The sequence below is a fragment of the Tamandua tetradactyla genome, chromosome 5 (genome assembly GCF_023851605.1).
Source record: "Tamandua tetradactyla isolate mTamTet1 chromosome 5, mTamTet1.pri, whole genome shotgun sequence".
Taxonomy (NCBI): domain Eukaryota; kingdom Metazoa; phylum Chordata; class Mammalia; order Pilosa; family Myrmecophagidae; genus Tamandua; species Tamandua tetradactyla.
Genome location: NC_135331.1, coordinates 88,721,627 through 88,739,704, shown reverse-complemented (window position 1 = coordinate 88,739,704; position 18,078 = coordinate 88,721,627). Strand labels below are relative to the sequence as shown.

The following is an 18,078-nucleotide window of genomic DNA, read 5'->3' as shown; positions in this document are numbered from 1 at the left end:
AACCAACATCTCTATACCTCTTATTTCTACAAAGCTCTGTAAAGGTGCCAAAACATTATCCCCCAGAGCCTGGCTTCGTACAAGTGAAGCATTAGGAGAATCGAATGATGATATTTTGACTATCTCTTTTGCCAACTCACTCCATGGATTGGGAGTGTCATTCTGATTATAGGAATCAGAGTCCTTAGTGTCTTTTGAGTCCAGTCAGAGTAGAAAATCATTCATAAATCCCATTTTTAAGATTCTGTTTCTTAAGAACCCCTTCTTGTACCAAGAACTCCCGTTAGGGTTCTCTAGAGAAACAGAATCATCAGGGAACACTCGCAAATATAAAATTTATAAATGAGAATGTGACCATGGGAATGTAGAGTCCAAAATCTGCAGGGTTGGCTGTGAAGCCAATGATTCCAATGGAGGGTCTGGACGAACTCCACAAGAGAGGCTCACCAACCAAAACAGAAAGAGCCTTTCTCTTCGGAATCCTCCTTATAAGGCTTTCAGTGATTAGATTAAACATCACTCATTGCAGAAGATACTCCCTTTTGGCTGATTACAAATGGAATCAGCTGTGGATGCAGCTGACATGATCATGATTTAATTCTATGAAATGTCCTCGTTGCAACAGACAATTCTGCACTTGCCCAAGCACTACTTGGCCAAGTTGACACATGAACCTGACCATGACAGTGGCTTTGGTTTATCATCCATTGTCCTTTCCTTTTTAGCATCTCTTGCAGAGCTGGTCTAATGGCGATGAAGTCCCTCAGCTTTTATTTCTCTGGAAAGATCTGAATTTCTCCCTCATTTTTTTGCAGGTTGAATTTCAGGTGTCCAGTCCTCTATTTCACTAATCCTTTCTTCTGCCTCTTCAAATCTATTGTTGTAGGTTTCCATTGTTTTTTTCATTTTTTCTTTTGTGCCTTTCATTCCCATAAGTTCTGTGATTTGTTTTTTCAAACTTTTGAGTTCCTTATGTTTGTTCAATGTCTTCTTTATATCCTCCCTCAACTTGTTGATTTGATTTTTGATGAAACTTTGCATGTCTATGTGACCATCCTGAATTAGTTGTTTCAAATCTTGTATCTATTTGAACTGTTATTTTGTTCCTTTGACTGGACCATATCTTTGATTTTACTGCTTTGACTACTATTTTTTTGGTGGCATCTAGGTATTTGATCTCTTTAATTAGTTTATTCTGGAGGTTGTATTCATTCTTTTACCTTGGATTTTCTTGCTATATGGCTTTGATCTCTATCTGTTCTTTGACGTTCAGTTCAATTTATTCTAGACTTCTAGCATAGGTTCTGTTTAACTGGTCACAATTTTTCAGTTCTGGTTTTTTTGTTCTTTGCCCTGCCTATATAGAGCATTTCTTTTTGAGGAGGGTCTCCTCAGATATTAGAGACCCCAGGCAGATTTTCCCAGACAGGCCCACATCTCAGGAGGAGAGAGTAGCCAGTGTCAGTTTTCCCTGAGGGTGAGACCCAGCAGGTGTCGGACTTTCCTATGAAACCTCTAGACTCTGTGCTTTTCCTATCCTACCCAGCATGTGGTGCTTGTCTGCCCTTGGCTTTCCACCAGCTTAAAATAATGTGGTGCCTTTAATTTAATTTCAGCAGATTCCCTGCCAGGGATGTGGTTGAGGCAGTGGTAAGGCAAAGGTCAGGCTTTGATTGTTTCTGTTTTCCAGCCCCTAGGGAATGCATTCCTTGAAGGAAGGATCCTATTTGATCTGGGCCCTGCCTCCCTTTTCTTGGGGAAGATATACCCTTATGGGAATTAATCCCTTTCACCTGACTAGTTACTTTGTCTATTAAACATGCCTTAGCTCTGCCCTTGCCTGGGGCAGTTCTGGAGCCTGAAAGGGCAGACAGTTCTAGCTAATGAGCTGTTATGAAGTGAAAAAAAAAAAACCAGAAGCAAAAATGCCTTTTAAAAGCTGAATTCCCACTCCTTGGGTTTGCCAATCAAGAGCTTGAGTTGGTAGGTGGCTCTATGTATCTTCAGGCTCTATGTCCCCCATTTCTTGGGGGTTCAGCCCTTTTCCTATATTTTGTGCTGTTCAACTCAGAAAGCCTCTGTTTTTTTTTTTTTTTTTCTAATCAGCCCCATTTCCCCCTCTCTTCTGGGGCAAAATCTCCTAGTTCCATTAGGGCTTATTCCAGGTTCATCTGTTCTGGGGGCCTACTCTCAGCAGTAAAAAATTGTTAATTCCACAATTGGAGCTTGGTTGAGCTCCATCCTTGTGTGGTAGTTAGGTTCAGGTGTCAACTTGGCCAGGTGATGGTGCCTAGTTCTTTGCTGTGGATTTGAATTATTAGCATGTGAAACTCATCTATGGCTGATTAGCATCTGTGATCAGCTAAGGGGAGTGCCTTCCATAATGAATGGTTTAGTTTAATTAGCAGCAGGCTTCAAAGAGAAAGCTCAATGCAGCACAGCCCAAGCAGCTCAGCATACCTCATCTCAGCACTCACAGCTCAGTCTAGACATTTGGAGATGCAGAAAGGAATCATCTGGGGAAAGCTGTTGGAACCCAAAGGCTGGGAGAGATGGCCAGCAGACATCTCCCTGCGCCTTCCTGTGTAAGAGAAAGCCTCAGATGAAAGTTAGCTGCCTTTCCTCTGAAGAACTATAAGCTTTTAACTAAATAAATCTCCTTTTATTGAAAGCCAATTCATCTCTGGTGTGTTGCATTTTGACAGGCTAAAACACCTTGCTACTGGTGAAGTCTGTTTCCTTTCCCCTCTGGGAACTAGCTTGCCATACCCATGGGGAAGGGGTGCCAGCCTCTGCGGCTTGGAGGACTTACCGTTCTGTGTGGGGTTTCAGCCCTTCCACCTGGTACAGACTTGTGTACATAGTGTGTCCAGTCACTAATGTTCCCCCAATAGTTGTTCTGTACCATTCCTGGCTATTTACTCGCTGCTCTGGAGGACAAACTAAATTCCATCCCTCACTATGCTGCCATCTTGCCCTGCCTTCCTCTCCCTCATTTTTGAAAGACAGTTTTGCTGGATATATAATTCTTGGTTGGTATGATGGTTTGGAGCTGTATGTACCCCAGAAACACATGTTCTTAAACTTAATCCATTCCTGCGGGTGTAAGCCCATTGAAAGTAGGACTTTTGATGAAGTTACTTTAATGTAGGTGGGTCCACCTCAATCAGGATGTGTCTTAATTCTATTAATGGGGTCCTTTATAAGTGAAATGAAATTAGACTTAAATAGAAAGCCAAGAGGGAGCATCCAGAAGCCAAACATCAACAGAACTCAGAAGAGAAGGGAGAGACTAGCAGACACCACCATGTGCTTTGCTGCGTGACAACCTAAGGACCAAGGATAACTTTCAGCCAGACTCAGAATGCCACAGTCTTTAAGGAGAAAGTATCACTTGATGATGCCTTTATTTGGACATTTTCTTAGCCTTAAAACCATAAGCAACTACATTCCCATTGCTTAAGCCAAACCATTGCATTGTATTTGCTTGAGTAGCCTAGGAAACAAAAACAGTTAGCAATATTTTGCTCTCAGCATTTTAAATATGTCATCCCACTGCCTTCTTGCCTCTGTAGCTTTTGGACACCTTTTAGCTTATTTATTTAGGCATTTTACTCTGTTTTCCCCCACCTTTGGGGCCACATAGAATATTTTAACATGTTGAACATTAGTGGATACATCTTGAAACTACTAGAGATTAAGGCAAGCCCCTGTAAAGTTCAGTACTCCAAAAATGTACATTTTAGAAAAAAAGTTGCTCTCAAAACAAATGGCTTTAGACCTGATGGCACCCTAGTGGTCTTTAAGAACAGTGTAATCACTCTGAATGCACTTTTTTGTCCCATTATTTCCAGGTTCTAAACATCAAAAGAGGAGTTGAAAAAACAGCAGGTTCTATAGCTTCCAAATTAAGTAAATGAAGTCCATGTGGGAGATAATCAAAGGATCTGGCTGGGCTGTGGGAATGGGGTCAATCCCCTTAACTTCTTATATATGCCTTTTCACATTTTGAAACAGGTTTGTAGTGTTGTTCTATAATAAATTCACAAGTGGGCATGATCCATTAAAATAGAGAGCTCATCTCTGAAAAACAGCCAAGGAAGATGATGGTAACTTACAGGAAGAAGTTAATAGCTTACAATGAAGGGCAGGATGATTCTCTCTCAGGCAGCTAATATACAATTTTCCTGTAACGTGTTGGTTTTAGTTGCATAAAATAATTTGTCATCTGTTGAACCTTAAACACCACTATACTAACCAAATGCAAATATAACAGCTATCAAATAACTGTTCTGTTAGTGGTGAAGGCAGTTTCCTAATATGTCTTTGTTAGTCTTAAACAGCTGAACTGTAGTGCTTTATTCTCCTACTGTTATGGAACATTCATGCATAAACAAGTGCAACTCATTAGCCTTATGGACACATGGTTATAAATGTATGCTGTTGAAATTTGGATTTTGAAATAGAAGACCTATCTTCTAATAGTGTAAATGCTTATTATGAAAGCTTTATATTCATGTTCACTAATAGAAGACTATAGGTCCATTTAGGCTATCTAATGAACATCTAAGGACAAAATTATGCAAGGGTAACAAAAACGGATAGGAAAGTTTCATTTGCTAAGATTAATCTAAAGAATGCATAACCATACTTGTAAAAGGGGGTAACCTTGTGCTTTTACTCAATTAAGGTACATACTAAAATCTTAGGTTTTATATAGCTGTCAAATTCCCACCTGGAAAGAATAGTTTCCTATTTTATACCTAAACTTACTTTAAATAACTGAAGTGAAAGGCAACAGTTATTTAAAAGAACTTAATAAATAACAACAATATCATTTAGTACATTTAAAATAAAATCAGTGGTGGATCTGGGTATTTGGGGGTGTAGGGTATGTGATAGTTTTCTCTATGGGGTTCATAAGTCTGAAGTTATTTCAAAATAAAAAGTAAAAAAAACCCTAAGACAGTGATAGTTGAATAATGTTTCAAAAAATATACAACTGGGAAAATAACCACCGTACACAATTTGGAGGTTGTTAAGGTGATCAATCACTCAGAAGGTTGAACAGTGCAGGACATGCTTTTCCAGCTACACGCTCAAAAGAGGAGTGTAAAAAAAATGTAAAGCTTTTGTTTAAAATTGTAACATAAGGAAAACTTGAAATTTATTTCAATGCAGCAATGGCAAAGCCACATCCCTTGAGTCCTGTTTCCTACTCAATCACCACATCTGACCAGTGAGCAACACAAAGGTGAGTAAGGAACAGCAACAGTTGCCAGAGATTCATCTCTTCTTCTGGAGCCAGAACCACATTCCAATTTACTTTCTATTCTGAAGATGTTTAGATTTCCTAAGAGAGTCTGTGGCTTCCACTGCCTTTTTTAGTTTTTGAGGAGATTCCTCATTCTGCCCAGATCCTGAGGAGCTTCCTACAGTGCTTTCCATAACTTCTTTCAGTTTTCATTCTAGCTCTACCAACCGTGCATTCTGTTCACCTATGATCTGGGCCTGCTCTGGCAGTTTCTGGTCCTGGTCCTGAAGCTGTTTCTGCCATTCTTGTACTTTAGCGTGAATCTCAGAAATTTCACACTTGAGAACAGCCACACCAACATCATTTGTCATAGCAGCACCTGCTGCTGGAGTTTGGTTAAACTCTTGCTTTGATGAGTTCTGCTTAGAGAAGAGTTGCATTGTTGTTAGACTGCAGATGGTCCTGGGACTGGAGGAGAGTCCATGAGTCTTCCAGGCACATCTGATCCTGGTAATTTCCTCTTTAGAATTGGAATAATCTTTTCATCAAAGTATTTCATTGCCATGGAGGAAATATCCCTTAACTCTTGAGGTACTTCATGAGCTCACTGAGGGACTCTGGTAGAATGGACCTATCTCAACCCTCGATAAATTTCATCAATCACCTTTTCTGGGATGCAGTAACAGAGATTGGAATCCACAGACTTCATGAAAGTCATATTTAACAATGATAGTCTTGTTTTAACAGCAGCAAGGATATCTGTATGAGGAGTTAATGAATGGTTTCTCCTTTCTGACTCTCTCCTTGGGAGTTGTGCTTCAACATGTTTCTGACAGATTATGGTATCTCTCAACTTTCAGAAATCCCTGATTCAACATTCTCTGGCAGATCAAGTCCATTCTTTTACAAACCAGGTGGAACTGGTTAATTTCATTGTAGGACATACAGGTGAGGATGTTCTCATGGCTACAATGGGCAGCGCTTTAACCACCGTGTTGCTTTGAGGCAGCTGGTCTGGAGCCAGGTTGGGGCTGGGGGTATCTGGGACCCTGGATGTGGGGGCTGCAGTGTGGTTGGTGGGGACTGTCAGTGAGCAGAGCAGCAGCCGAAGAGGAGCAGCCATTGCTGTAGCCACTGCCTCCTTCCTGGGCCATTTGCTCCTCCAATGACACTATCATCTTGGGGGGTTTGCCTCCATAGTTTTTGATGGGAAATCAACATTTAATCTTATTGAGGGTCCCTTGTATGTGTCACGTTGCTTCTCTCTTGTGGTTTTCAGAATTCCCTCTTTACCTTTTTTTATTTTTTATTAATTAAAAAAAATTACAAGAAACACAAACATTCCCAACACATACACTCAGCAATTCACAATATCATCACATAGTTGCATATTCATTATCATGATCATTTCCCAGAACATTAGCATCAATTCAGAAAAAGAAATAAAAAGACAACAGAAAAATATAACAAACAGAAAAAAAAAATTTATGTGCCATGCCCCTTACTGATCCCTTTCATTGATCAGTAACATTTCAGACTAAATCTATTTTAACATTTGTTCCCCCTATTATTTATTTTTATTCCATATGTTCCTCTCATCTGTTGACAAGGTAGATAAAAGGAGCATCAGACATAGGGTTTTCACAATCACACAGTCACATTGTGAAAGCTATATCATTATACAATCATCATCAAGAAACATGGCTACTGGAACACAGCTCTACATTTTCAGGCAGTTCCCTCCAGCCTCTCCATTGCATCTTGGATAACAAGGTGATATCTATTTAATGCATAAGAATAACCTCCAGGATAACCTCTTTACTCTGTTTGGAATCTCTCAACCATTGACACTTAGTCTCATTTCACTCTTCCCCCTTTTGGACGAGAAGGTTTTCTCAATCCCTTGATGCTGGGTCTCAGCTCATTCTAGAGTTTTTCTCAATCCCTTGATGCTGAATCTCAGCTCATTCTGGGATTTCTGTCCCACTCTGCCAGGAAGATCCACACCCTTGGTAATCATGTCCCACGTAGACAGGGGGAGGGTGGTGAGTCTGCTTGCTGTGTTGGCTGGAGAAAGAGGCCACATCTGAGCAACAAAAGAGATTCTTTTGGGGGTGACTCTTAGGCTTAATTTTAAGTAGGCTTGACCTATCCCCTGTGGGGTTAAGTTTCATATGAACAAACCCCAAGACTGGGGGCTCAGCTTATAGCTTTGGTTGTCCACACTGCTTGTGAGAATATCAAGAATTCAACTTGGGAAAGTTGAGTTTTCTCCTGTTGTCACCATTCCCCAAAGGGGACTTTGCAAATACTTTTCCACTCACTGATCAAATCACTCTGGGATTCATCAGGGCATCACCTGGACAAACCAACAAAATCTCATGTCCTATACAAAATTCCATGTACTTAAGGTGTTCAATCAACTATCTACATAATTTATATTAGGAGATGCACTAGTCAAAGTGTAGATTTGTACCAAATAAACATTTTTTGCTTTAGTCTCACACATTAGTTGAAATTTTAAAATATTAAGTACCATCTATTTTCAGCACACTGCAGTAATGACATTCTTTTGTTCTTCCTCATGCAAAACCATTTTTTAAATTTATACATTTAGTCACTATCATTATACATTCTAGGCATTCCTAGATTACACCATCTCAATCTTTGTCGTCTATCTTTCTTTGTGATTTCATTTATGCCCCAGCCCTCCTCCCTCTATCATTCTCATATGCAACGTTATTCAGTGTTTTAACATAATTGTATTACAGTTAGGTAGTATTGTGCTGTCCATTTCTGAGTTTTTGTATTCAGTCCTGTTGCACAATCTGTATCCCTTCAGCTCCAATTACCCAATATCTTACCCTATTTCTATCTCCTGAGGGTCTCTGTTACCAAGGAAATATTCCAAGTTTATTCACTAATATCGGTTCATATCAGTGAGACCATACAGTATTTGTCCTTGTGTTTCAGGCTAATCAAACTCAGCAAAATGTCCTTAAGGTCCATTCATGCTGTTATATACTTCATAACTTTATTCTGTCTTACAGTTGCATAATATTCCATTTTATGTAAATGTCACAGTTTGTTTAGCCAACTCTCTGTTGATGGACATTTTGGCTGTTTCCATCTCTTGGTAATTGTTAATAATGCTGCTATAAACATTGGTGTGTAAATGTCCATTTGTGTCCTTGGCCTCGTGTCCTTTGAGTAGAGGCAGCATATAGATGGGTCCTGTTTTTTAATCCATTCTGCCAGACTATGTCTTTTGATTGGAGAGTTGAATCCATTAACATTCAGTGTTATTACTGCATGGGTAGTACTTTCTTCTACCATTTTGCCTTCTGGATTTTAAATGTCATATCTAATTTTCCTTCTTTTTACCTTTACTCATAGTCTTCCTTTCTACACTCTTTTCCACACCTCTCTCTTCTGTCTTTGTATCTGTCTCTAGTGTTCCCTTTAGTATTTCTTGCAGAGCTGGTCTTTTGGTCACACATTCTCTCAGTGATTTTTTGTCTGAAAATGTTTTAATTTCTCCCTCATTTTTGAAGGACAATTTTGCTGGATATAGAATTCCTGGTTGGCAGTTTTTCTCTTTTAAAAATTTAAATATATTATCCTACTGTTTTCGCGCCTCCATGGTTTCTGCTGAGAGATCTGAGCATAGTCTTATTGGGCTTCCCTTGTATGTGATGGATCGCTTTTCTCTTGCTGCTTTCAAGATCCTCTCTTTCTCTTTGACCTCTGACATTCTTATTATTAAATGTCTTGGAGTATGTCTATTTGGATCTATTCTCTTAGGGTACGCTGCACTTCTTGGATCTGTAGTTTTAAGTCTTTCATAAGAGTTGGGAAATTTTCAGTGATGATTTCCTCCATTAGTTTTTTTCCTCCTTTTCCCTTCTCTTCTCCTTCTGGGACACCCACAACACGTATGTTCGTGCACTTCATATTGTCTTTCAATTCCCTGAGTCCCTGCTCATATTTTTCCATTTTTTCCCTATAGTTTCTGTTTCTTGTTGGATTTCAGATGTTCCATCCTCCAGTTTTGAAATCCTATGTTCTGTCTCTCGAAATCTACCATTGTAGGTTTCCATTGTTTTTTTCATCTCTTCTACTGTGTCTTTCATTCCCATAAGTTCTGTGAGTTGTTTTTTCAGACTTTCAGTTTCTTCTTTTTGTTCTTTCCTTGCCTTCTTTATATCCTCCCTCAATTCATTGATTTGGTTTTTGATGAGGTTTTCCATGTCTGCTAGTATATTCTGAATTAATTCTTTCAGCTCCTGTACGTCATTTGAATTGTTGGTTTGTCCCTTTGACTGGGCCATAGCTTCAATTTTCCTAGTGTGATTTGTTGTTGTTTGCTGGCGTCTAGGCATTTAATTACCTTAATTAGTTTATTCTGGAGATTGCTTTCACTTCTTTTATCTAAGGTTTTCTTGCTGGATGAATTTGTTGTCTATCTGTTCTTTGACATTCCGTTCAGCTTTATCTGGACCTTTAGCTTAAGTTTTGTTTAACAGAGGAGAATTTTTCAGTTCTTGTTTTCTTGTTTCTTGCCCTGCTTGTGTGGTGCCTTCCCCCCCGCCACACACACACTTAGGAGGGTCTACTTAGATATTATAGACCCCAGCCAGATTTTCCCAGACCAAACTGGCTTCCTATCAGGAGGAAAGAGTCACCTGCATCGGTTTTCCCTGAGGGTGGGACCCAGCAGTTTGAAAGACTTTCCTGTGAAGTCTCTGGACTCTGTTTTTCTTTTCCTGCCCAGTATGTGGTGCTTGTCTGACTGCAGGTCCCACCAGCATAAGATGATGCAGTATCTTTAACTTCAGCAGACTCTCCCTGCTGGGGGCATGGTAGAGACAGAAGAGAAGTTGTAGGCGGGTTTTAATGGCTTCAAATTACCAAGCCCTGGTGTCTGAATTCCTTGATGGAGGGATTCTACTTGGGTGGGGCTTCACTCCATCCCTGGGGAAGGCACAGGCTCCAGATAAGCCCCCCAAAGAGCTCACTTCTGCCTATGCCTGGGGCAGTTGCAGCCTGAAAAGTCCTGCCACTGTATCCAGAGGCAGTCAAGCCTTTGTAGATACACAGCCACAAAAACCTCTGTTTCCTTCTCTTTTTTTCCCCCTTTTTCTGTCAGTCCTGCCCCCTTGGTGCCAGGGCAAAAATGAGCAACCTCTGCTTTGATCAGGTTCACCTAAGCTGGGGGCCTGTTTTTAGTAGTCAGAATTTGTTAATTAGTTCCACAATTGGCGTTTGATTGTGCCCAGTCTCTGCTGCTGGTAAAGTCCTTGCCTTTCCCTTCTGGGAAGTGGCTTGTGGGGGAGGGGTGCCAGCTGCCGCATCTTTGGGAACTCATGGTTTTTGGGGGTGCTTGCAGCCGGTCCAGTTGGTCCAGACTGGGGTACGCTGTGTGTCTGGTCACTGACGTGACCCCAGGAGCTGTTCTGTACTGTTTCTGGTTATTTAGTAGTTGTTCTGGAGGACAAACTAAAACGCACACATTGTTTAGCCGCCATCTTGACCCGGAAGTCTCTCTCTTTACCTTTTGTGTTCAATAGTTTGATTATAAAATATCACAGTGTGGATGTATTTGGGTTTAACTTGTTTGGAGTATGTTTAGCATCTGAGATGCTTAACATTCATGTCTTTCATTAAATTTAGGAAGTTTTCTGCCATTGTGTCTTTGAATATTCTTTCTGCCCCTTTCTCTCTTTCTTCTCCTTCTGGGACTCTCATAATGTGTTTATTGGTGCACTTGATGATGTTCAAAGATCTCTTAAGCTTTGCTTACAGACCCTGAGATGTCTGTTCCCTAAGTTTGTATCCCATTAGTGGTATAATCGTGATTACCTCGAGTGCCAGGAGTTAACAAAAACAAACAAATGCAAAAAACACCTTCCCCAGTTTTTGCAAATTGGCTTTGTGGTGGCCAGGGCTCTCTTTCAGAGTTTAACTTTCTTATTAAGAAGATTCGGCCAGGTCCCCACCCCCACCGCTGTCTCCCCTGCTTGGGTCACAGAGGCCCCAGGAGGCCAGAAGATGAAGGTGTGTGTCCAGACTAGCCACATATCAAATATTCAATAACCAAAAGTTGCTACTGGCTACCTTGCCGGTCAAAGAAGATATGATTGGAAAAGAGAGGGCCTCTTTTTCTCCCTGGCTGCCTAAGGATCAGCCACCATCACGAATGATATATTTACTATCCAGACCAAGAAGTTCACAGCCAACTGATCACTGCCACAGAAACAAATGGTCATTGATGTCTTTCATTTAGGAAAGGCAACATAGCCTTTACCGGTTTGAAAGGATGTATGTACCCTAGAAAAGCCATGTTTTACTCCTGATCCCATTTTGTAAAAGCAGCCATTTCTTTTACTCTCTATTCAGTACTGTTTGTTTGAAACTGTAATGGTCATCTCCCTAGAGATGCGACTCAATCAAGAGTGGTTGTTAAACTGGATTAGGGGGAGACCCATTTGGGTGGGTCTTGTTTAGTTTACTGGAGTCCTATAAAAAAGGAAACATTTTGGAGAAAGCAGGAGATTCAGAGAATAGAGAAGAATGACATAGTCTCAAGAAGCAGAGAGCCCACCAGCCAATGACCTTTGGAGATGAAGAAGGAAAATGCCTCTAGGGAGCTTCATGAAACAGGAAGCCAGGAGAGAAAGCTAGCAGATGATGCCGTGTTTGCCATGTGCCCTTTCAGCTGAGAGAGCAACCCTGACTGTGTTCGCCATGTGCTTTCTCACTTGAGAAAGAAACTCTGAACTTCATCGGCCTTCTTGAACCAAGGTATATTTCCCTGGATGCCTTAGATTGGACATTTCTACAGACTTGCTTTAATTGAGACATCTCCATGGCCTAAAAACTGTTAACATGTAACTTGTTAAATTCCCCTTTTTAAAAGCCATTCCGTTTTTCTGGTATATTGCATTCTGGTAGCTAGCCAACTAGAACAGAATCTAAAACAGAAATTTGGGAAAAACTAGTCAAAATGTATAAGACTACACCAGATGTCATTTTTGTGTTGGAATTCAGAAACCATATTGTTGGTGGCAAAACAACTGGCTCCAGCATAATTTAAGATTCTTTGAATTATGGGGGAAAAAAATGAAGCCCAAATGAAGATTTGCAAGACATGACCCATATGAGAAGATGACAACTTCAACAAAACAGAAATAGGAACAGAAGAACAGAATGAAGAAAGGACTGCCCAGAGGTCAGTGTTGGCACTGGTGAAAAGATGAAGTAAAGATTCTGCAGTGACTTGATTGGTGATTAAGCAGATTTTTTACCAGAGGATTACAACAACTATAAAAACATAACTTTTTAAAAAGTGAATGTACTACCAAACTGTAGAAGACTCCAGTGTAATTTAGAACAAAAGAAACCTGATGAAAAAATCCAGTATGATTCCATTTCATGCAATATAAAATGTGCAAATTAAAATATATTGATTTAAGAATGCATACAGAGACAATAATACCAGTGAGAAAAAACTTTCTTTCTATAATTCCGGATACTGGTGATGGGGGAAGGCAGAGTGGGGCTTGTGATTTTATGATTAGAAATTAACTGAAATGGGGCATCTTTTGGGAGGGTGTCTATATCCTTCCCTAATTATGACTGCATGGATGTTCATTTTATGTTTGTCAACCATATATTTGGTTGAATTCATTTTTCTGCTTTTATGCTATATTTTATAATAAAGCATTCTAAAATTAAAAAAAGAAAAAAAAGATTAGGCCAAGGTAAATGTGAAGTAAAGGGTTCTCTCTGCGCTTTATAGGCCTGAGTCTCGGCCTGGACTTTTGCTTGCTTGTGGCCTTAGGAATGTCCCCATTTGCAGGAATTTGAATGTCCCCTCTACTCCTTATGAAATAAACTTTCTCTTTTCTGGCCACTCTAATGTATGACTTAAAGCAAGTATTTTACCCCAGGCCACTTTGCCTTTGTTGTTTCATACACTGCTTTAGCTGTCAGTGAGCTGCTGCCTGTAGGGGAAGTTCTGGAAGGTTGAACCAGAGACAAGTGTCATGCTTCAGTCTTTGATGTTGCTTCCTGAAAACTTGATACTGACATATTCAAGAAACCGCAGTATGCATATGAGGCTTCCTTTGTTTCCTCTGGAACAGAGCCTGGGACACTCAATGGGAGTGCAGGCTGGTTCCACACTGCACCATGGAGTGGGTGGGAAGGGGACAAAAGGGTGCCCAGAGCTACATCTACCACTTTTCAGGCTTATTTTTCTGATTTTTCACTCTCCAAGTTACTGAAGCCTTTTATGTTTTCCGGAGTTCTAAGGAAGATGGCTCTGCCAGTTTTTGCTAGAAGCTCAAAGATTCTGTGTGGGAATGAATGGCAACCAGGAACATTTTATGCCGACATCTTGGTTGACCAGAAACTGGTTAATTACATTTTAAAGCTAAAGTTGAAAATTTTAAATAATAGTGTCAGCTATTATATATATAAACACATATATATATGTTTTTGGAACTGTATTTAGTATATTTAATATCTATCTATCATCCATCTACATATCTATGAATGTTTAAAACACACAAGTGTTAAAATCAATAACAGGGTTTGTAGTTCAAAACCTGTAACATTCATTCTATTCTTAGAAACAGGTAGTAAAAATTATTTGTCACCTTTAGTGTCATCTACCCACCTAGCAGAAGTTCCTCATCTCATCAAAATATTTCCGCTCAAGTGCTGAGACTAGCTCAGCACGAGAGGCCAAGGAAGGCACCATGAATCTGAAAAATAAAGACACTCACACAGAAGAGTCTTTTAAGACGAGAGCAGGGGACTCATGTCTCAAAGGACAAGAGCCTCGACCCTGAGCTCCTCATCGTATTTATTGAGAAGCTTCAAAACGGAAAGTATCTTTCAAGGTTGTTAGCTGTTTTTCGCCGGAACTGCCACATCGACATTAATCTCAGGCAGGCAGTACAGAATTCAGAATGCTTCCTTCTGCAAACAGTCCTGTGCTGGCCAGGACAGTGTTCCGCCCCCGCAGGACCCGGTGTTCCGAGGTCCGCACCTTTATCTGCGTTATGGAAACATTCTGACCTCCGGCCATTTTCCCACACTCAAGAGCCTGATAACTCATAGTACTTTTGTGCTGATATTGCCATATTCTTAAGCATTTTTAAAAAATATTTTTATTGGTAAAGCAACATACAAACATTCTATACATGGTTTAAATCAGTGGGTTCCAGTATCATCACACGGTTGTGTATTCATCACCATGATGATGTTTTTGAACATTTGCATCACTCCAGAAAAAGAAAGAAAAAAGAAAGCAATTCATGCATACCATATCCCTTACCCTCCCTGTCATTGCCGGCTAGTATTTCCATCTGCCCAAATTATTTTAACCTGTGTGTCCCCTATTATTTACTTTTTATCCACATTGTTTTTACTCATCTGTCCCTACCTTAGATAAAAGGAGCATCAGACACAAGGTTTTCACAATCACACAGTCACATTGTCAAAGCTGTATCATTATACAATCATCTTCAAGAATCAAGGCTACCGGAACACAGCTTAACAGTTTCAGGTACTTCCCCCCAGCCACTCCAATACACCATAAACTAAAAAGGGTTATCTATATAATGCGTAAGAATAACCTCCAGGATAACCTCTCAGCTCTGTTTGAAATCTCTTGGCCACTGACGCTTTATTTGTCTCATTTCTCTCTTCCACCTTTGGTCAAGAGGGTTTTCCTCAGGCCCTTGATGCCAGGTCCTGGCTCATCCCAAGAGTTCTGTCCCACGTTGTCAGGGAGATTTCCACGGCTGGGAGTCATGCCCCACTTAGTGGGGTAGGACAGGGAGTTCATTTGCTGGGTCAGTTAAGCATGTTTTAAAACAAATTACAAAAGCCTTTTGCTTTTGAGAAACATAGAGCTTTTATATTAGTGATGTTACTTTCTTTTATGTTTATTGTTGTTGTTATTCTGTTATTGAGACTGCAAAACTACAATCATTTCCTGCTGTTAGGTACCTGTACACTTATTGTAATGAAATGACCAGTTTCCTCTGAAAATTATTTTTTGTTATTACCTTCCTCAAACCCAAAACCATGTATTCAGAATATAGAAAAAGTTAAGCTATCCTTAACACTCCAATATCTTTGCTTATTCCCAGATGGCCACTGGGTGGCACCAGAGGATTACGCTTTCACTTGACAGAATGACGATTGCTGAAAGCAATTAGGTCTATTTGGTGTGCTTTATGTTTCTAATTAATTCTATACTATCAAAAAAGCTACCCTGTGTATAAAACCCACAATGTGGTAAAATTAAAAAGAAAAGGAACGCAACCCTTCCTAGATTAATTTGTCCAGGGAAAGTATTATTAATATGATTATGTTTTAGTGATTGCATTGTTTTCCAGAAGTGTAAAAGTATACTCAATTATATTCAAACACGGGCCTGGTGACTGCTAATCCATTGATTTTTATTTTATTTTTTCTTACTTCTTTATATGGGTATTTATTTATTTATTTCTCGTGGGTGTATGGTTTGGGAATCGAAGCTGGGTCTCCCATATGAAAGGCGGGCATTCTAACCACTGAACTACCCATGCACCCATTTATTTTGAGAAGATTTTTTAAAACATTTTTATTGTAAACAACAAACAAACATACAAACATTCTTGACATGGTTGCAATCAGTGGCTCACACTCTCATCACATAGTTGTGTATTCATCACCACGATCATTTTTTTGAACATTTGCATCTCAAGGGGAATTATTTTGATACATGACACGAGGTAAAGATTTGACAACGTTTTCTCAATTAGTTAACCTTTTTTTTTTTTTTTTTTACCCAATAGAGAGATTATAAGGAATAGATTACACTGGTATTAGAGATCAGAAAAAGAAAAAAGGAGCCACTAAACTAAAAGAGGTAATAACTGTGGGAAGCAGCTCCCATCCCTTGAACTGGGGGAACAAACGGAACTGGTTATCAAACCCTAGAAACTTTGATGAATTTTTAATATAAGTTTTTTTATTAGGGAAGTTGTAGTTTCATAGAAAAATCATACAGAAAATACAGAGTTGGCATATACCTCCTCATGTATTACTGTGGTACCTTTATTACAATTGATGAAAGAATATTATGATAATTGTACTATTAACTAAGGTCCATAGTTTACATTAGGGTTCACTGTGTTTTACAGTTCTGTTTTTTTAAAATTTTTATTAATAAAACCAATCAGCATACCATATGAACTTTTTTTCATCACATAGTTGTATATTCATCATCATGATCATTTCTTAGAACATTTCCATCAGTTCAGAAAAAGAAACAAAAAGAAAACAGAAAAAAATTCATTTTTGTCTTTAGGTTTAAAATACTCTTGTCAATTGGTGAGAAAGTATTATGTACTTTACAGGGTGAATGAGAATACTCTGGAAAGTTTTCAGTTCCCTCACTGTCTGTAATACGTTCTTACCTTCAGAGTAATGATTGATAAATCTTTGTGAAACAGGAATGTACTATAGATCATTAGGAGATTCAACCTTCTCTTCTGATATTGTTGGTTACTGCAATAAATTAAACAGAACCATTGGTTTATCATCAGCAGATGTTTTTTCTGCTTTCCACTCACGCTCGCCTAAAGGCACTCTGTGTAAGCTACTCATCAAAAATGGTCTTCTGAGAGAAGCAACAGAAAAAAAATAGCCCCAGAGGCTCAGTAAAAATTACTCTACTATGTACTCTTGACTCTTGATATTGCATAGAATAGAATTAGGAGAAGAAATTTACCAGTTGTTTCAGTTTGCTAAAGTGACCAGAATGCAATATACGAGAAATGGGTTGGCTTTTTCAATGGGGATTTAGTAGTTTACAAATGTACAATTCTAAGGCCATGAAAATGTCCAAATTAAGGCACGAAGAGAAGATACCATCTCTGAGGAAACGGTACTGGCATCTGGGGTTCCTTTGTCACATGGGAAGGCACATGGTGATGTCTGTTGGTCCTTCTCTCCTGCGTTCTGGTTTGTTTCAATGGCTTTCTCAGCTCCTGTGCGTCCTTGATTGTTTCTCTGGGGACATTTCTTAATAAGTTCTATTGCTTTAATTGTCTTTTATCCTCTTCACAAAGGACTCCAGTAAAGGATTAAGATCCACTTTGAATTAAGATCCACTGGAACACATCTCAATGGAAACAGCCTAACCCAAATTTCCCACCCACAACAGGTCTGCCCCCACAAAAACAGATTACAAGAACATGGTCTTTTCTGGGATGCATAGCAGATTTAAACCAGCACATCAGTTTAGGCTGACACTTGTCACCTATAACACCTGTCAGACTGCACCATGGGACTTAAAACTTGGAATTTACAGGACTGTTTTAGTACAGAAGCATGAATTCATTAACATAGTCTGTTAGCCAAAGATTAGCGCAACCAGAAATATGATGATGAAATTGTTGACTGATATTTAATTATGATGATTTATTTTAAATGTTATAAAATTGTGTTAATGTTATTTTCTAAAGGGCATATGAAAAAACATTTATTTTCTTCTTGATTTATCTATTTATAGCCCCCAACTTTATCCTATGCTTATGGAAACTGAAATAAAACATTCTTTGGATGGTATTTTGTTCCAACAGAACCTCAGATTTCAGGAACTCTTACTATAGATCACCAAGATAAATGAGTACTCAGAAGAAATTAAAGATGATGTTGACCCTGTTAACTGGAATTCGGACAGATGCTTTCACAATGTAGTAAGCTTAAAAAATTTTCAATTATCATTTGTTAAAGGACATTGAATGAAATTTTACTTT

General features: G+C 39.2%; 1 pseudogene; it reads right to left on the bottom strand.

Annotated features, from left to right (window-relative positions):
• Positions 1–5,322: 5,322 nt before the first annotated feature.
• LOC143682604 (F-box only protein 28 pseudogene) lies at positions 5,323–6,432 on the bottom strand (annotated as a pseudogene).
• Positions 6,433–18,078: the final 11,646 nt, after the last annotated feature.